Source organism: Trematomus bernacchii, unplaced genomic scaffold (assembly GCF_902827165.1).
Source record: "Trematomus bernacchii unplaced genomic scaffold, fTreBer1.1, whole genome shotgun sequence".
Taxonomy (NCBI): domain Eukaryota; kingdom Metazoa; phylum Chordata; class Actinopteri; order Perciformes; family Nototheniidae; genus Trematomus; species Trematomus bernacchii.
Genome location: NW_022987547.1, coordinates 9,152,304 through 9,172,242, shown reverse-complemented (window position 1 = coordinate 9,172,242; position 19,939 = coordinate 9,152,304). Strand labels below are relative to the sequence as shown.

The 19,939-nt window shown below is 41.8% G+C and overlaps 2 long non-coding RNA genes across 3 annotated transcripts; one reads left to right on the top strand and one right to left on the bottom strand.

Annotated features, from left to right (window-relative positions):
- Positions 1-555: 555 nt before the first annotated feature.
- Positions 556-19,079, bottom strand: LOC117476836. The gene is made up of 3 exons (XR_004555288.1): positions 18,986-19,079; positions 1,806-1,946; positions 556-650 (listed from the first exon to the last, which is right to left on the bottom strand). It is a non-coding gene; the product is annotated as an uncharacterized LOC117476836 (long non-coding RNA).
- On the top strand, positions 12,239-12,808 carry LOC117476834. 2 transcript variants are annotated; one of them, XR_004555286.1, is made up of 2 exons: positions 12,239-12,327; positions 12,626-12,808. It is a non-coding gene; the product is annotated as an uncharacterized LOC117476834 (long non-coding RNA). The 2 variants fall into 2 exon arrangements; XR_004555287.1 differs by having other exon boundaries at positions 12,245-12,327; positions 12,632-12,808.
- Positions 19,080-19,939: the final 860 nt, after the last annotated feature.

Sequence of the window (19,939 nt, the reverse complement as noted above, 5' to 3'; positions counted from 1 at the left end):
GAGATATTGTTTACTATGTATATCTATAGTTGCAGTTTTAACTTGACCCTCCACATTAAAAATCAACTCTGGTGTTATTTAATTTTATCTTATTGTAAATAAACTCCGCCAAAACAAAAATGATCTTCCAGAATGTTCTATCTTTATTTTAATTTGTTGTATTCTTCTTTTTCTTTTTGTGTGTGCTTCCCCGTTTGTTATGTTGTCGTTCCTACCATTTGTCATTTATAATAAAATATGAAAAATACTTTAAGGATAGTACAACTATAAAAGTGTAAATCTACTATGTGTACTTTTCCAGTAGAGTATGTAATAGGCTTATATATAAACCATACAATGAGTGCATCTTACATTTGAACAAAAGGTATATGATGTTATCTTCAGGAGAAGTTGATTTGAAACCTTCTTTCCAGGATCAACAGTTTTTTATAAGTATGAAAAAACTACAAACATGGACACTGTCAGATAATTTAATTAAAAATAGTGCCATATTTGAGATGTTCTGACCCTGGAGCAGCAGGGCGGTTCATCATGCTCCCCCGGGCTTCTTCTCAGTCTCTGTTTTTTCTGAGGCAGAAAGAGGAGGTTGGACAAAGCACCTTGGTGGAGATTACTCGACTGCACCAATCATCCATCACGCGCAGCTTGTCCTTGGAATACATAATGTAATGATAATCTGATCTTGTATGCAAATGAAGGCTCAGTGGGGTGACTGCAGGCAGGAGACGTCCACCTGCCCCACAACACAAGTCGCCCCAAACTCCAGATCTGCAGTCAGATTACAGCTATTTAAAGAGAAATACAAAGCTTAACATGTGTTTACAGACGCTGTTTGTGCAGCCACATTAGTTGACCAAGAACAATATTTGCATGTGATTTCGTTTCTTTGTGACATCAGCAGTATATGTTATGGTTTCAGGAGCTCTTCTTCTAATCCTTGTTGGAGCGGTGTTCCCTCAATCCCATTTATTTAATGCACCATGACTGTCACGCCAAATTATGTAATTAGATTGGGAGTCTGGCACTGGTGACACGACACACACATGCAGAAATGTTATGGTGGGATATCATGAGGGAGATGTTTGGAGGCCATTTTGTGTGATTCCCTTCTTCTTCATTATCATCAAAGACACTGTTTTACATATTTCTTTGGAAATGGACGTTGGAATGATCTGCCTGAGGAGATCGGGGCTGCAAACTGTCTGCTCTTTAAAATCACTTATTAGAAAACCCTTTAAGAAGTGCTTTTACGTGATTTTATTTATGTTTGATTAGTTCTGTTTGTTTTACGCTGTGTTTTATGAGGCTTGTTTACTCTTTTTGCTGTTGTTAATAAGGTTTTACGTTATTTTCATTCTTTGTATTTAAATGTGGTCTGCTTCTATGTAAAGCACTTTGTAGCTCTGTTTAAAAGAGTGCTATATAAATACATTTTTTTTATTATTAATAAATCTGCACAATACTACCACTTTAACAACTGCACAGCTCACTTACACTTTTAAATGTCGACACCGCACATGACTGCACTAACTTCTCATTTTTTAAATTTGTATATTTATATTGGTAATTAACATATGCATTTTTTAATATATCGTTTTTACAATAGCCCTTCACATAAATAGTTCTTAACATAGTTCATTTCAGTATTTGACTGTGTTTGGAAGCTCTTTACCATCTGCTATTTGTTTGATCATAGTGTTGAAGCGTTAACCATCAAAGTTTTGTCATTTCAATAAATTCTGTTCTAATTAAACATTAGACAAACTTCTGCTAGAGTCTGAACATCCGTTTATCATTTCAATTACCTGTGAAAAGGCCTTTGTCTCCATCAAAATGTATTATATTTATGACCTTTCGTCGCAGGATGAAATCACTGCCACTCTCTTTTCTCTCGTCGCTCTTTCATCTCAGCCAACCAGACCTGTTGTTGTTTTCATTTTAAAGTCCTGTGGCCCATAAAGTAGAAAAGCGTCATATTCACAGCTTTAAAAGGGAATCCAAAATGTCACAAGCTGTCCATAAAGTTTTCATAAATGTCACCGCGACACGAAACAGCCAATAGCAATTAGGTGTTTCCTGAAAGGCCACCTCTTCACAATAAAACGCTTTTTTACTGAAGCACAGGAAGAGAGACCCTGGTGAACCAGCAGCTTAATTCAACTCATTATTCCGCTGGATTTCCATCTCAATTAAATGTGTAATTATGGTAAGATCTTTTCTCTTGTTGTAAGGCCGTTTCTTCACTTGTTTGAAGAGCCATGTTTCGTCTCTCTGCTCTATGTAACTGCAACATCACCATGCTAAAGTTTGATCGCTATTTTAATTCAAGAAACGGTTTAATTCAAGTCACTCCAGCGGCCGGTGATGACGGACACATCAGAGCCTCGAACACATCCTCCAGTCTCCTAGCAACAGAGCGGCCTCTCCGCCTGTTGATTGGCATTAACAAGTGGAGCTGATAGTGAAGCTCTTTAGCAGTAAGTACCATCTCCTCACTGGGAGCCTTTTCCAATGTGAGCCAGGATTTAAAAACATCTGGATGGGATTGTGGTTGAAATATTTGCTATTTTCTTTTTCTTTTAACAAATCAATTTCCTTTTCATATCTAACACAGCACTGTCAATAGTTTATTGTTATTTTTACCAGTCTTATTCTATAATAGCTTGTTTTTATTTTATTCTGTTGACTTTTTAATTACTATGTTATGTGTATTTAATTGTTTTTAAGATGTAATCAATTTGCACTATGTCTTAATGTTGTTAGCAAAGCACTTTGAATTGCCTTGTTGTTGAATTATTCTATATAAATAAATAAATGCTTTGTTAACAACCAAGTGTGGTCGAGTAAGTTCAAATACAAAATAAAAGCTGTCAGCTGTTACTTCTTAACAGGGATGGGAACAGTTCAAAGTAAGAGAACTTTTATAAATGCTCTTGGATATCAATATTTTTAGGCTTCAAAATAAATCTGAAATGAATGTCAACACCCACACTCGAGGAACAGCCTCACGCCACAGAGCCACCAACTACAACACATTATCTTTCTATAGAGGGACATTGGCAGCCCGTGCATACAACTGATAATCCAACACATGTAACTGCCTTCCTCTGCTGCACAAGAATTAACAAGAAAAGAGAAAAAAGTTAAGAACGCAGAGGTGGAAGAAGTACTGAGATCTTGTACTTGAGCAAAAGTAGAGAAGTACCAGAATGTAGGAATTATGTTACAAGTGAAAGTACAAAAGTATTAGCATCAAAATATACTTAAAGGTGGGGTAGGTAATTTTGGAGAAACCAGCTCGAGTGCGCTAGAATTTGAAAATACACAGCCGGAAAAAATCTGCCACTTCCTTACAGAGCCCCTCCTCCAACACACACGAACGCGCACATGACCAATGAGGGCACGAGATAAGTTTGTGCAGAGATGGAAGGCTGACAGGCAGGTAGGCCATCCAGTTATTTTAGCCGGGCCGGCTAAAATGATTGGTCGTGCTTTTTACAGTATTACGGCTTCCACAGATGACATTTTTTAATGGATTTTTCGTCAAAGCACTTAAGATATTCATTGCTATCGGGATGTTAAGAGCATTCCATGGAATATAACAAAAAGTGTATCTCGAGCCGGTTTCTCAAATGTACCTACCCCACCTTTAAAGTACCAAAAGTAAAAGTACTTATCATGAAGATTAGCGCATATCAGAATAATATATATGATATGTTTTATAATTATTGATGCATTAAAGGTCCCCTATTGTACTGTTTTTCATCAATATATTATAGGTCTCAGATATATACAAAACATGTCTCTGAAGTGTTTGGCTCCAAACACCAAACAGATCATTGCAGCATCCCATAATCCCCTCTGTTTCAGCCCTGTTTCAAAAGTGCTGATTCTCTGTCTGTTACTTTAGATGAAAATAAGGAGCCCCTCCCCACGCCCCTCTGAGAGAGATTTGGTTAAAAAGAATGCACAATGGTGCTCTAGGAGGAGATTCAGGTGATAAGGTGGGGGGGAGGGGGGGGTTATCTTGGTTGGTTATTGGTTAATGCAGTAGTTCCCAATCTTTTTCAGTCAGGCCCCCCTTGTGTAATTGGAAATATTTCCGAGCCCCCCCTAATCCGGTTCCCACCGAGATTGGTAGAATTAATTGTATATAGTTGTACAAACATTACATTTTCTCTGCTAACAAGACAAAAAGATCCAACTATAATTTGATATATTATTATGGATTGAACATGAACCAAAGTGCTTGTATTGGCAGATAATCCTGTGCCACGAGGCGTAATTGAAACAATTACAAGTACTGCTTATCGATCCGGTTCTTTAACAGTAGGTTATTTTGTTATGTTTTAGGGGAAAAACTAAACAAATTAGAAACAGAATTCACATTGATTCATTGTATGTATAGTGTGGATTATGGGCTGCTAGCACAGTAGTAAGTAGATTTATTCAAGTACTGTACTTATATTGAGGTACTTAAGTATTTCCTTTTGCTTCTTTGTAATTCTGCTCCACTACAGTTCAGAGGTAAATGATGTAATTTTACTACATGTATTTAATACCTTTAGTTACTTTACAGATCTGGATTAATGATGTGAAATATAATCAATTCTTAAATCAGACTTTAGTTACACCTGAAGTCAATTCAAGCTACCCTGCAGTATACTACCTTTACTTAAGTACTTGATCTGAGTACTTTGACATTTGCGCTTGGGGGGGGAAAACCTTTTTTACTGACGTCAGTACACAGTCCCAACTATTGCGTGGGGTGCTACGGATACAGTAGCAATAAAGCCAGCGTTCACCGCACTGAGTATGACTTTTCCACATACGAACACAACTCGTCCCGTCATGCACGCCTCATGCCCGCCGTACACACACACTCATATGGAAGGGGCGGTCTCTTCCCCCAACAACAGTGCATTACATAACTGTAAAACGTATCATAACTGTGCACATCTTATACTTATTTGATAACTACTATATCCCTTGGTTACTTGAACACGCTACAATATTATTAACCAGTGTCTTACCTTATTCAAATATGATATACGAAATATTTGTATTGGAACAGTTTTAGACGTAGTAATGCTGTAACATATTTCAGCCACTAGGAGGGGCGATGCCCCCCCTGCCCCCCCGCAAAATCCGCCTATGCTCCCACCTTGCACGTAATTGGGGCAACAGAACTCCGAGTTAAGGAAGTTGAAAACGGTGCATTTCTCCGTATGAATATGATGCCTTTTGGCCAGCTGATTGCTCGTGTTTCCGCGAAAATACTTATGGCAAACGAGCATTGAACACATCGAGCTCTGTAGATTAGATTGTCACTTTTGAACGCTATGTTCTCCACCGGCGGATCTCTGTGTGCACGGCGCTGCAGCGAGTCTGTGAGCGAGATGCCCCGCCCCCCCACACAGACGAGAGAGAGAGAGAGAGAGAGAGAGAGAGAGAGAGAGAGAGAGAGAGAGAGAGAGAGAGAGAGAGAGAGAGAGAGAGAGAGAGATCTCCGCACCGAACACGTTAGATGTCAAGGGAGATATATGCCTCATCATACTTTGTTGATTTTGGCATTATAGCTGAAAGGCTTGTCGTGGGCTCGTCCACTTTTCTTTTAACTGCCGGTTGTGTTAAAAATGTGTCAATTTGATTGATTTTACGAGTAAACAATGTTTGTTTACAACTTCTTCCCAAGCTTCACGCTCTCCCCCCTGCAATAGCGCTGCGCCACCACTGGGCTAATGGTTACTCAAGCAAGCCAAAACATTGTTATGACATCATAAAGTGGCCAAAATCTGATCAGCTCATTTTCAGACAGGTTTTTATATAAATGGATCAGGACAAAAAGAGAGAGAATCTTTTTTCCTGAAACTTTCAGAATCTCTTTACACAGAGGGGACACATGTTGATGTATAAAAGACATGAAAAAGTGGATTTTGCATAATAGGTGACCTTTAAAGTGTTACCAAAGCTGGTAAAGGTTCACCCAGTTTGAATGACTTTGTATACTACAGGGTCTTATTTAAGAGTTGATTATATTCACATCATTAATCCACATCTGTAAAGTAACTAAAGGTGTTAAATAAACGTAGTACACTATTTACCTCTGAAATGTAGTAGAGTAGAAGTACAAAGTAGAATACAATGGAAATACTCAAATAAAATACAAGTACCTACAAATTGTACTTAAGTACAGTACTTGAGTAAATATGCTTAATAAAAGGACAATAAATCAAACGTAAATGGACAGCATGGCGGATGCAACAAGCATTATTACGCTACATACATTCAATAACTTGGCGCTTCTTACAGAAACAGCAGCATATAGCAAAACTCCAAAACAGACAATATAAAGTCCACAGCGTCTGCAGATCTGAGTAATTCTTCCACTTCAGATTAGTCTGTTCCCGAGTGAAAATATATGAAACCTTTATTGATATTTATGACCAGGGTTTATAATTAAATACTAATTAATACCTCCAGAGCTTACGCCTGAGCGATGTCCTCCACATCCTGCCTGTCAGGTAATTAATAGTCGCCATTTATTCACTTTCCCAACAAGCCCGCAAACGCAGCTTTCAGTTGAGTTAAGAGATGATTTCACTCCGGCCCATTACCACATGAAAAGAAGCAGCCTGAATTTAATATCAAAATTGCCCCTGTTGATAACATTCGACCTGCAATAACGCTTCAGCAACCAACGTAACCGTGTAATGCAATCCCCCGTGAGATTTACGATAGAGAAAAAATTAATACATTAAAGTTAATTTACATGGCTTTGTTACATTTCACCTCAGGCTATCCATTACCTTTATATTGTATTAAAGTGTGAGGATGAGTTAATTAATGTTTTACCAGACTTTATCTGCCATCTCAAACTTGGTCTTTGAAGGCTGTGCTAAGGTTTGACTGTGTTATTATCCGTTTAGGTGGATTTCCTTACAGAAAGATCAGTGTAACTAGGCTTTAAGTTTGTCCGCATGACAACATTCACCTTTAATCATGTTTTTAATATCAGTCCATTAACATCCAGAGGTACTGAGTTTCGCTTTTGCTCTATCACTAACTAGTCTGATTGTGTGGAATACAACCGACAAGAGGCTACACCGGACACAGATAATACAGCCCATAGTTATGGTTAATTACTCAAACTCTAAAGTAAAATGTAAAACAAGGCAAATGTATTTGTATAACGACTTAAACATTTCCTACAAAAGTCAATGAAATGTATTCAAATCAGACCTCTACAAAATGAAAATGACAAATTGGGAAAATTAGTTATTTAAAATGAAATGTGATTAAAAAAATCTAATAGGTTTGAAAAAAACTTGTTTGTGCAACATGTTGCCCAACTTACTAATGTACAAATAATGAACTATAAAAGGTTTTTGCTGAAAAAAGACTTTACAGCAGTACTCAACTAAACATCCCATTTTATAATCTCTTTGTATGTTACAAAGTGTAGTGGGGTAAAAAGTTCAATAATTCAAGTATAGTAAAAGTAGAAAGTTGCATGAGAATTGTAATGATTTGAGTTTTATGTGTTAAGTTTTGGGTTTATTTTGCTGTTCTGTGTTCCCTGGCCGTTTCTCAATCGCGAGGATGCTGGCTTGGTAGCACAGCCGAGCCGAGCATCTTGCTTCAGAAGCAAGGCAAGAATACTTCCTGGCATTCGGAAAACGAAGAGTGGAACAGGCTAGCAAGTGTGCAGGTGTGCGTCATATGAGAGGCCCCGCCTTACATCTTCCGCCACAGATTTGGGGAAATTGGTCCATGCGCAAAGCATTGTGGGGATTTTAAGGACGCGAAGTCTACCCATGTGCAGCCTCGAAATTTCCCCCAAACCAAGGACGCGGCCTCGGTGGAATTCCAAGTATGCTGGAGATTGGAACAGTCCTTCGGCGGCACTCGATGACGTAGCATCCTTGAAATATTGGCTTGGAAGCCAATATCCTCGCGATTGAGAAACGGCCACTGGGTGTTTCTCAATCGCGAGTACGCTTGCTTAGTAGCACATGTCTGCCGAGCATCTTGCTTCAGAAGCGAGCCAAGAATACTTCCTGACATTTGGAAAACAAAGAGTGGAACAGGCTAGCAAGTGTGCAGGTGTGCGTCATATGATAGGCTTACATTTTCCGCCACAGATTTTGGAAATTGGTCCGTGCGCAAAGCATTGTGGGGATTTTAAGACCGCGGAGTCTACTCATGTGCAGCCTCGATATTTCTCCAAACGGAATACGCCGGGTTCGGTAGATTTCCAAGTATGCTGGAGATTGGAACAGTACTTCGGCGGCACTCTATGACGTAGTATGCTTGAAATAGTGGCTCTGCAGCAGCTTTACTCGCGATTGAGAAACACCCACTGTCTCATGTTTTCCTCCTTGGTTGCATTCGAATAGTCCATTTAGCTTAGGAACCTTCCTAACGGAGTGAAATGACCCGGAAGTCCCTCAGTGGCAGCCATGATAAGTGCCGTTCGAATTCTCTAAATTAAAAGGAAAGGAGGTTTCAAACTTCCTTTATAACCTCCTTTAGCCTAGGAACCACTGGACCTCCCTAACCGAAAGGAGAGGAGAAAATGCTGCCCCACAATGCCTTGCAGCCGCAGCATTTGCCGTCACACAACAGTCGGCCGTTCACGGAAACAACCGATTATGAACGAGAAATGATATCATGAAAGTTACGGTGCTTATTAAGCATTTTAAAACGTATGTGGTAAGTTGCCAAAGTGCTTTGTTTTGAACGTTCATCAGTATTATAATCAAAAAGAGAAATATGAACGTTAGTTTTTACTGAAATGATCAAATAAAGTCAACATTTCACAGTCTTTACTGAGCTGTGTGGGGTTTGTTCAACTTTTAAAAGATGTTTGAATGGTGATATACACAGTGATAGATGTTAAGGACTAACGTTTATAATAAATACATTTGTATTGATTTTAAGATCTTTTCATACAATCATACGTATTGGGATCATTTGTATTAATGTGGACCGGAGGGAGAGGATGACGAGCATAAGTTTCACTTTCCTTTTTTATTTCAATTTCAACTTTGGTCATGAAGAATATGTTTCTCTGTTGTCCCCGTTCATAAAGCATAAAACAACAGCATCAGAGCAAGGTGCAGAGTCTCTAGATGAGTTTACAGTAGTCCCTCGTTCTTATTAAACATCCATGTTGTAGTCCGCTGTATAGAAAACTGTAGTTTCCATAGTTTCCCCACAGCAGCAGGCGCACATTTATGACCTCTGCTGGCGCATCATAAACACGTCGGATAGTGAAAGTGCAGTCGGATTCTCTAAAGTGCCGCAGTCTCTTCTCCTAAATCCTTTTGAATTCTCCTATCCACTATCCCTTAACCCCATGACGTTTCACTCCGAGGTCAACGAATAGACGATAGGGTTAGAACTTAGGAGCTGTTTTTTTGGAGTATTCGAACGCAACCCTTGTGTCTTGTCTGGTCCTACTTCCTGTGTGTGCCTTCCTGTCGTTAGTTTCCCTGGTGTGTCTGATTGTCTCATTGTGTTCACCTGTTGCCCTTGTGTTTCTCCCTCCTTTACCCAGCTGTTTCTTGTCCCGTGATTACCCCTCTCTGTATTTAGTTTTGTCTTTCCCTGTGTTCCCCTGTCGGTTCATTGTTTGTCTTCCCTTCACGTCACGCTCCATGTTTGTCCTTGAAGTTTTTGATCCTGGATTCTTTACTCGTGCTCCCCTGTTTTGGTAATGTTAAGTTTGTTTCTTGTTTTCTTTTGTCATCGGCTTTTTGTAAAATAAAGCTAGCTTTTTGTTAATACTGCATTTGGGTCCTACCTTTTCCACGCACCCTATCAGAATGAACCGACCAACTATGGACCCAGCAGATTTTTATTTTGACTTGGATTTGATCTCCCTAGAGTACACTCTTCAGTGTTATTATGCTGAGTGGAGTAGAACCTCGGCTAAAAGGGACAAAGAGGCTGTCCTCAAAAAGGCACAAATGGAGGTGGACAACGTGCCATGGTTGAGGAGCTCGTTGCCTGAATTGCTCAGAGTTTTTTCTCGTAGCCCTGAGTGCCAGTCTCCATTCTCTGACCCTTTCTTGGGATCCCGCCTGGCGTTTGGAGGTCCACGGAGCCTCCAAAAGACCTCTAAAAGACGCAAGGTCAGGAGGCCAGCTCGTGCTCCAGTGCCAGCCCACACAGCCATGGTACCGTGCTCCAGTACCATCCCACACAGCCATGCTTCCGTGTTCCGGTTCCGTGCCCAGCAGCCATGGTTCCGGCTCCAGAACCGGCCCATACAGCCATGGTCCCTGCTCCAGAACCGGCCCATACAGCCATGGTTCCGGCTCCAGTACCGGCCCACACAGCCATGGTTCCGGTTCCAGTACCGGCCCACACAACCATGGTCGCGGCTTCAGTTCCGGTCCCAGCAGCCATGTTTCCGGCTCCAGTACCGGCCCACACAGCCATGGTTCCGGTTCTAATACCGGCCCACACAACCATGGTCCCGGCTTCTGTTCCGGTCCCAGCAGCCATGGTCCCGACTCCAGTTTCGGCTCCAGTACTGGCTCTCTGGCCGACGCCAGCTTCCCGTGTCCTGTCGGCGTACCGGCCGACACCAGCCCCCGGTGTCCTGTTGGCTCTCGGGCCGACGCCAACCCCCCGTGTCCTGTCGGCGTACCGACCGTCTCAAGTTCCCTCTCGAGTCTCCTCTCGAGTTCCCTTTCAAGTCCCCTCTCAAGTCTCCTCTCGAGTCCCCTCTCAAGTTCCTTCTCAAGTCACCTCTCGAGTCTCCTCTCGAGTCTCCTCTCGAGTCCCCTCTCAAGTCCCTTCTCTAGTCCCTACTCGAGTCCCTACTCGAGTCCCTACTCCATGTCCTGTGCCGTTGGGGGTCCAGCCAACACCTGTTTCGTCGGGGGTCCTGCCAACTCCATGTCCTGTACCGTTGGAGGTCCAGCCGACACCTGTTTCGTCGGGGGTTCTGCCAACCCCATGTCCTGTTCTGTTGGGGGTCCAGCCGACACCTGTTTCGTCGGGGGTCCTGCCAACTCCATGTCCTGTACCGTTGGAGGTCCAGCCGACACCTGTTTCGTCGGGGGTTCTGCCAACCCCATGTCCTGTTCTGTTGTCGGTCCAGCCGACACCTGTTTCGTCGGGGCTCCTGCCAACTCCATGTCCTGTACCGTTGGAGGTCCAGCCGACACCTGTTTCGTCGGGGGTTCTGCCAACCCCATGTCCTGTTCTGTTGGGGGTCCCGCCGACACCTGTCTCGCCTGGGGTCCTGCCAACTCTATGTCCTGTCCCGTTAGGGGTCCCGCCGACTACTGTTCTGCCGGGGGTCCTGCCAACCCAATGTCCTGGTCCGTTGGGGGTTCCGCTGGGGGTCCTGCCAACTCTGTGTCCTGTTCCGTTGGGGGTCCCGCCGTCACCTGTCTCGCCGGGGGTCCTGCCAACTCCATGTCCTGTGTCGTTGGGGGTTCCGCTGACACGTGCTCCGCCGGGTTTCCTGCCAACACCATATCCTGTCCTGTTGGGGGTTCCGCCAATACCTGCTCCGCCGGGTTTCCGGCCAACACCATATCTTGTCCTGTTGGGGGTTCCACCGATACCTGCTCCGCCAGATTTCCTGCCAACACCATGTCCTGTCATGTTGGAGGTCCCGTCGACACCAGCCCTTGCTCCGTCGGGGGTCCCACTGACACCAGCCCATGTTCCGTCCAGGGTCCCGTCTACACCTGTCCCGCCAGGGGTCCCACCAGCTCCTGCTCTCGATCCCAGTGCTCCGGCGATCCAGCTGACACTGGAGGGGTCCCATTGCGGCGTACGTCGCCCTCCGGAGCTATCCCGTCACCGCCTTCGTGCCCGTCCTCCGGAGCGATCCCGTTGCCTTCCTGCCCGCCCTCCGGAGCTGTCCCGTTGCCGCCTTTTTGCCCGACCTTGTGCCCGGCCTCCTGAGTTCCCCAGCCGCTGCCTTCGCCCTCGGGCCCGGCCCCCTGACTCTTCCAGCCGCTGCCTTCGCCCTCATGCCCGGCCCCCTGAGTTCGCCCGCTGTGGCCTTCGCTCCTTTTTTAACTCTGCCTTGCCCCCGGGCCGTCCGCCCGAGACCCCCACCATGAACTCTGCCTTGCCCCCGGGCCGTCCGCCCGAGACCCCCACCATGAACTCTGCCTTGCCCCCGGGCCGTCCGCCCGAGACCTCCACCATGAACTCTGCCTTGCCCCCGGGCCGTCTGCCCGAGACCCCCTCCATGAACTATGCCTTCATTGTTTGTCTTCCCTTCACGTCACGCTCCATGTTTGTCCTTGAAGTTTTTGATCCTGGATTCTTTACTCGTGCTCCCCTGTTTTGGTAATGTTAAGTTTGTTTCTTGTTTTCTTTTGTCATCGGCTTTTTGTAAAATAAAGCTCGCTTTTTGTAAAATAAAGCTCGCTTTTTGTTAATACTGCATTTGGGTCCTACCTTTTCCACGCACCCTATCAAGAATAGGTTCAACATCAAGAACCACTAGTAGTACCTGAGTAACACTCCACCCTCATGAGAGAAATGAGGTCCACAATGTATGTCCTGCCCCAGGATGAGATATCATGTATAACCCTCTGTTCATCAGGAGTATTGTGTCACTATCTGCATGTTTCTTTACCTGAAGGAGCAGAGATGAAACCAGGCGTTGGTGTCAGCTTGTCAGAGACGTGCAGGATAGAGGCAGAGTCAAAGGTGACAGGTGGAAGAGAATGAAGATTCAAACCCCCCTCAGAGCCTCAACATCGGACCCTCAGCGTGAACCTGAGGCTGGAGCAGAAACATGAAATAAAAAACTGGTGGACATAAACCTGGATGTCTCATATGTGTTCTTTAAAACTCTCTAATGGTTAATTTTGGCAGACTTAGCATTCATTTTGTCTTTGCTTAGCTTTACCTTTTACACTGCAATCACACTGCTCTTCCACATGCATGATATCATGTTTATAACACAAACTAAGCTTTGAGTTGGACTTCTTATTTTGTGAATTTAAAATGCCATGAACCTAAAATACAAGAAAAATGATGCAGGTAATTCAAATTTTTAGTAATAATCATTAAAGATATTATAATAAAACAATATATATATATCATTATCTATACACACAAACACAGTGAGATAAAACTATAATCTGTTTACATGGTTTAATCCCAGATCTTTTTGGGCCTTTTTGCATTCAAAACATATGTTCAATGCAATATTAATATATAATAAATATTATATATATATTATATATATTAAAGGTGGGGTATGTAATTTATTTCAGAAACACTTTTTGTTATATTACATGGAATGCTCTTGAAGGTGGGGTATGTCCTTTTGGAGAAACCAGCTCGAGTGCGCTAGAATTTGAAATTACACAACCGGAAAAAATCTGCCTCTTCCTTCAGACTTCCTTACAGAGCCCCTCCTCCAACACACACGAACGCGCACATGACCAATGAGGGCACGAGATAAGTTTGTACACAGATGGAAGGCTGACAGGCAGGTAGGCCATCCAGTTATTTTAGCCGAGCCGACTCAGATGATTGGTCGTGCTTTTTACAGTACTACGGCTTCCACAGATGAAAATGTATTATGTATTTATTGTCAAAGCATTTAATTTATTCATTGCTATCAGGATGTTAAGAGCATTCCATGGAATATAACAAAAAGTGTTTCTGAAATAAATTACATACCCCACCTTTAACATCCCGATAGCAATGAATATATTAAATGCTTTGACAATAAATACATTAAAAATCTGTGGAAGCCGTGGCGCTGTAAAAAGCACGACCAATCATTTTAGCCGGCCCGGCTAAAATAACTGGATGGCCTACCTGCCTGTCAGCCTTCCATCTGTGCACAAACTTATCTCGTGCCCTCATTGGTCATGTGCGTGTTCGTGTGTGTTGGAGGAGGGGCTCTGTAAGGAAGTGGCAGATTTTTTCCGGCTGTGTATTTTCAAATTCTAGCGCACTCGAGCTGGTTTCTCTAAAATTACCTACCCCACCTTTAATATACAATAAATATTATTATTATTTTATTTTTTTCAAATGTTTTTCTTTCTGTTCAACATGATGATAAATCATGCAGGTTTGCTTATTCTTTTTGTTGTTGTTATTTAATCTGTTGTTTAATCACTTTTATGTTTAACCTGCCTTATCTTGTCCTGATTTTAAATGTTGCCTCTTTAAATGTCATTTTTACTGGTCAATTTGCTGGCCCAGGGGACATTTTCAGATTGCAATAAACAGTCAACTCCAGCACTAAGAATAACATAAATAATATCCAAACAGGTATAACAGGATACAAATATATTGCACAGTTATTGCTGAGAAAATGCTGACCACAAATACAGTCATAAATGTGGTTCATTTGAATGACATTTCAAAGATTATATATTATTTATTGTAATATACATTTTTTGCATCATAGGTACCGTATAGCCAGGAGCCAAATAAATGATAGATGCTTATGATTTGTGTCCGTACAGTGGCTTTATAGCTGTAACAGATTTCATATATATGAAGTCACTCTATTTCAAAGGTAGCCTCTGTGTTGCTACTCTAAGTTAGTCCTGACCCTGAGCCTTATCTCAGCTCCACAGAGAAACCTCCAAAGAGACTCTCTGAGGGTCAGACCCACCTGAAGTCTCAGAGCAAACAAACAGCAATGAGGCACCATGGGAAAAAAAGATGAAGGACATGGCGGATGAAAGGTTAAGGGCAGGCAGTGACAGACAGCGGGATGAGAGGCTGAGTCTCTGTGCTAGAAACCGGCAGGAGGCAGGGAAATATCTGGTGATGGTATGGCAACAGTTTTATCAAATGTATATATATAATAAAATAGCTCGACAAACGGAGAAACAAATAAGAGGGAGGTCATACGACAGTGATGCTAGCTTACCTGGATATAAGGTTTTTAGTAAGAAAAAAAGGCAACTTGCTAGTGTTGAGGCAGCTATACTAAATATTTGTATAACAATAATCAGAACAATAGGGAAAGGTGTCTCTCATAATGATGACATTTCAGATCATTATTACACAAGCCTTTCCATCCAACCTTCCAACAGTTAAAATACTGAAAATAAAATGCTAGAAATATTGCAATAATATTACAGAAATGTAGTAAAATAATCTTGTTGCCCTTGCTTTTTCTGCAACAGTATAATAGCAATAAACCCTATTATTATGAAACAGAATTAGCGCCACGACCCATTTATCTTGATGTCCTTACTTGTTTTCTTCACCTATAGAAATAAGCATTAATTTACATTTATTTATTTTTTGCCGATTTTCTTCTGCCATTTTTTGCGTTACATTTGGATGGATTCCTGTCAAGTGTTTAGATGTTCGTCTGCAACTTTACTGTATCAGTTAACCCTCGTAGCGTAATTGTCTGTAGCAGCAGGTAGCCTTTTTCAGATAAGCAAACTCTAAAAACCTACTTTACGTTACCTTTCCAGCACAAAACAGTCGCAGTAGCATTGAATTATCTTTTTCTTCTTATCAGCATGCAGTGTTTACGTTTGCATTGGTGTGTCTTTTATTAAAGGTGGGGTAGGTAATTTTGGAGAAACCAGCTCGAGTGTGCTAGAATTTGAAAATACACAGCCGGAAAAAATCTGCCACTTCCTTACAGAGCCCCTCCTCCAACACACACGAACGCGCACATGACCAATGAGGGCACGAGATAAGTTTGTGCACAGATGGAAAGCTGACAGGCAGGTAGGCCATCCAGTTATTTTAGCCGGGCCGGCTAAAATGATTGGTCGTGCTTTTTACAGTACTACGGCTTCCACAGATGACATTTTTTTATGGATTTTTTGTCAAAGCACTTAAGATATTCATTGCTATCGGGATGTTAAGAGCATTCCATGGAATATAACAAAAAGTGTATCTCGAGCCGGTTTCTCAAACTATATATATCACAATGTGAACAGTGTACATGCAGTTTATGCGTATCCCGGTTAAATGACTGTAATTAGTTAGTTAGTTAGTATTTGTTATTATTTCTCATGCTGCCAGCAACTCGGGTGTGTTTTATCCTCCATCTGGACCCAGACTCCACACAACAGTGATGACTTGTATCTTGTCTACTACCTTTTGTTTGTCTCTCACCCTCTACCCATCTAGCCGCAGGGTTTTCAAACTGTGATGCGCCCTTCCCCAGGGGGGCTGTAAGGGAGTTGAAAGGGGGGCACAGAGGGAGAAAGGTGAGGAAAATATACCGTGTGAGGGGAAAGGCGGAGCTGAAAACAACAGGAAGTTAGTTATTGTAGTTTGGTCTGGTGATCTGGCTGCTCACCAACACAGTCAAAAGCTTCAGTGGCTGTGACACAAAGCTCATTGAAGCAACTTCAAAACCGTTGCCATCTGATTGCCCAAGTTTGCCTCAGTCGAATCTGAACACACACAAACATTATACACATATTATCATGTTCATTTATCTTCCTGAGAAGATCCTTATCATTAAATCATCTGAAATAAATGTCCATTTATCTGCACGAAAGTCATAAAAAAAACATGCTCCTCATAACTCCAGAAGTTGCCTGAAAATCGTCATGTTTTCACGTTTTCTTGAGTATCAAGATAAGCCACTGATATATGTCAATACATGCGTAGATATGCTGCAAATAGAACTGCTCACAGCTCATTCAGGATACTTCAAATGGTGCCAAAAACGAAACAAATATAGCTTACAAAAACAGGGCTCAAGTTGTAGCTATTAGTGTAACTCACTAAGTCCTTCCTGTTTACATCCCCCAAACTCATTATAGGAAACTTTAGATCCAAAACCAGGCGCATGCTTATCCCCAAAATACAAATGCGATAAAGAGAAGTCCATTATGATTATCTTACCATAATGACTTGTTCCCATTTTGTCCCACAGTATCATACTTTGAAACCCCTTATCTAGCCTGGCAGCCTCACACATGCAAAACCCCCCAACTTCTCTAACGCACTGCATTATGGGAAAGTATGCCTCCTCCTGTGCACACATCCCTACTTCCTCCAGTTCCCCCAACCCCCCACCGCAGTCCAGATATGGGGTTGTGGCCCTGGAGTGTCTTTTAGAGGAGCTAGTGATCTGTAAACTGACAAATGATCTCTGAAGCTGTCTGCCTGGAGCTCGCAGCGCTCAGTGCTGCGGAGCTGCTCTGTGGACGTGGCTGGTGGTAAAATAATGAGCATGTGGCATCATATGTATCCTCGTGCTCCAAATTAAACACATACAACTGAAAGACATTAGCCAGCTGCCACTACATGCCATGCCCTCACATTGGAAAATAGTTGGCTGTTAGGGAAATTGACTAAAAGGACAAAGAGAAAGACATTGTTATACCTGTGTTTGGGTGTTTTGTTTGTGCTTATAGAGACGTTAAAAAAAGTATAGTGTAGCTTTAAAGTTATATTACATGCATTGTGCTGGTAGTGGTGCCCTAAAAATAGCTTTGTTTCACTGAAAGCATTTCTAGGAAAAAAAGTATTTGCTGCCTTGGTTATGAACTGGTCTTGTTTGTTGTTGTTGGAGAGACTATTTGTCAAACGCACACAACTTTGACCCAGGAGACCAAATCCTGGATCCTGAGTCCTGCGTGTGGTCAAATGTACGGCAAAAATTGATTTTATTTGTGATTTAATCATAAAGAAATCATCTAAATGTTTCAATATTGACCAAATAATACAAAAGGTTATCAAGGCAATCCATATAATAGTATAAACATTTCACTAAAATGTAAATATGTAAACCTCATGGTGGTGAATTAGTCTGGAAAAACCAGTCAGTAGGCTTCATCATCCAGGCAGAATTAATGTCTGTATGTCTGAGAACTATCCAAAAATGTGAGTAATTCATCCCAGTAGTCATGTTGCTAACATGGATTAAAAAGTGTAAAAACATCACCCTCATATTGTTCATATTACCCCCCAACAACTGTCAAAAAGCATCCAGACGTAGTGAACACAAACAGAAACATTCCACCAGATCTACAGCAGCGCCATTGTGTGAGGACAATACGCAGCTCCATGCAGAAATTCATCACATTTGTGTGCATGCAAGTGTGCATCTGTGCATGTATATGATAATGGACTTTATATGTTTGGGGGTTTGTGCACGCTCTGCATAATGTGTGTGCACCCAGTGTGTGTGTGTGAGAGTCTAAATGAACAATGTCGGCCATGTGGCGCTGCAGTGGTGGTAATTGATGAATGGGATGTTTAAAGAGCAGAATATGAATGAAGAAGAGTGGACCCCGAGGGAATACTCCCCACCATTGTAATCAAAGCCTTGATAGTGTCCCCGCCTTTGACTAATGGTCCCAAAAAGAAGCCTCTTACAGCCTGCCTCTTCAATTCCCCCTGCTCAGCGTGACGCAGACCTCCAGAGAGAGGCTGGCAGGGTGGGAGGGCGACTCATGGCGGATATTTTACATCAGCACGACCTTTGCTGTCACTCACATACAGGTGAGATACCTGAGCACACGGTGGAGGAAGTATTCAGGTCCTTTACCCAAGTAAAAGCACCGATTCAGCAGTTTAACATACTAATCAATGTATCCTCCTTGAGCAAGGGGTAACATATTTAAATGAAAATAACTTCTCTTTCTATTTGGTGGGACTACTCACAGACATCTGAAATGTGAAAAAGAGCCTGAATTAGAACCTAGTTCGCAATGGAGGAATGTAACTAAGTACATTTACTCAATTACTTTTGCTAATTCGAGGTACTTGTACATTACTAAATACACCATGTATTTCCTGATGCATTCCTCATTTTCTTTTGTCTTGAACTAAAAAGGTTTAAGACGGCTGGTTCAGTCTTTAACAAAGTGTATCAAATGTTGTTTATTGTAAAATGTAAAAAAATTGAATACAAGTACCTCAAAGCTGTACTGAAGCAAATGCACTTATTTACTCTCAGTCACCGCCACAGAGTGAACCTACTGTTTTGTTCCATTAATTTCACATTTAGTTACTAGATTTCTCATTGGGAGTTGCATACCTGTTCATGGCTGTTGATTTATGTAGTTCATATGAAGCCATTCTTCAGGGGCAGGTGATGGAGGAGGTGGAGGACCACAAGGTCCTGATGAGGGATGGGGCAGGAAACTAACAAATCACAAACACAGAGAGACTTACACACTGGTATTAATGAATGACAATCAAACTACAGTATAACACTCGACCATTAGATCAACCTCCAGAAAGGTTGTTGGTATGTTACAGAATTATAATAGCAAGGGTGGAGAACTGTGTCTCTGACTCTAGGTGTGTTCCTCAGCAGCACGTGTTTTATAAAGACAATCTGTGTGTGTGTGTGTGTGTGTGTGTGTGTGTGTGTGTGTGTGTGTGTGTGTGTGTGTGTGTGTGTGTGTGTGTGTGTGTGTGTGTGTGTGTGTGTGTGTGTGTGTGTGTGTGTGTGTGTGTGTGTGTGTGTGTGCGTGTCATAGCTGCTTATTCAGCATGAGCTCAGCAAATCAATAAGTCAAGTCAATCTTGGAATAGGAAAATACTGAAAATTGTAGGCAGTTTTTTAAGAATCGGAAGAGAATATATATATTGTAATAATATAAGTTGGATGATTTATATTGACATAAACAATAATATATATATATATATATATTATTGTTTATGTCAACACAAAACAAACATTTGCTGAGGATCCATATCTACAGAGTGAAACATTTAACTGTATAATTACGCTTCTAGAGATTTAATTTACCCCTATATTGTCTTAACCTATGATAATAGATAACAATAATACGTTGTTGATTATATTTCGAGAACCCAGTGGAGTAGAAGTTCAAACTAGCAGAAAATGGATACACTACAGTAAAGAACAAATACCACAAAATGGACAATAGTCTTTTAAATGTACTTTCCGACCCAGATCATCACAAATTCAAGCACGATAAACCGAATGCTGTAATTTCAAACCACAAAAAAAAAAAATCTG